Source organism: Tupaia chinensis, unplaced genomic scaffold (assembly GCF_000334495.1).
Source record: "Tupaia chinensis unplaced genomic scaffold, TupChi_1.0 Scaffold000503_1, whole genome shotgun sequence".
NCBI classification, from domain to species: domain Eukaryota; kingdom Metazoa; phylum Chordata; class Mammalia; order Scandentia; family Tupaiidae; genus Tupaia; species Tupaia belangeri.
This window is the reverse complement of record NW_006160015.1, coordinates 2,237,899-2,238,109: the sequence shown is the minus strand read 5'-3', so window position 1 is coordinate 2,238,109 and position 211 is coordinate 2,237,899. Positions and strand designations below refer to the sequence as shown.

The 211-nt window shown below is 33.2% G+C and overlaps 1 protein-coding gene across 1 annotated transcript in view; it reads left to right on the top strand.

Moving 5' to 3' along the window:
- The window catches only part of GPC6 (glypican 6), a 1,323,196-nt gene that overhangs the window by 1,286,653 nt on the left and 36,332 nt on the right, over positions 1–211 (top strand). The gene's annotated exons all lie outside the window — the stretch shown is intronic.

Genomic DNA, 211 nt, shown 5'->3' with positions numbered 1-211 from the left:
GAGTGTAACTCAGAGAAAAAGGACCTATTGGGAGAAATTTAAACCAGTTGTAACGCAGAATTTGACTAGATACATAAACATATGTCTATATTTGTCATGTAGCTTTACTTGTCAAAAAATATCTTAAAACTTGGACTGTCAGAGAAAGTATCAATAACATAAAATTTCACAGCCCCCTTTTAGAACTGTGGCCTTAACATTTTGTAGGGAA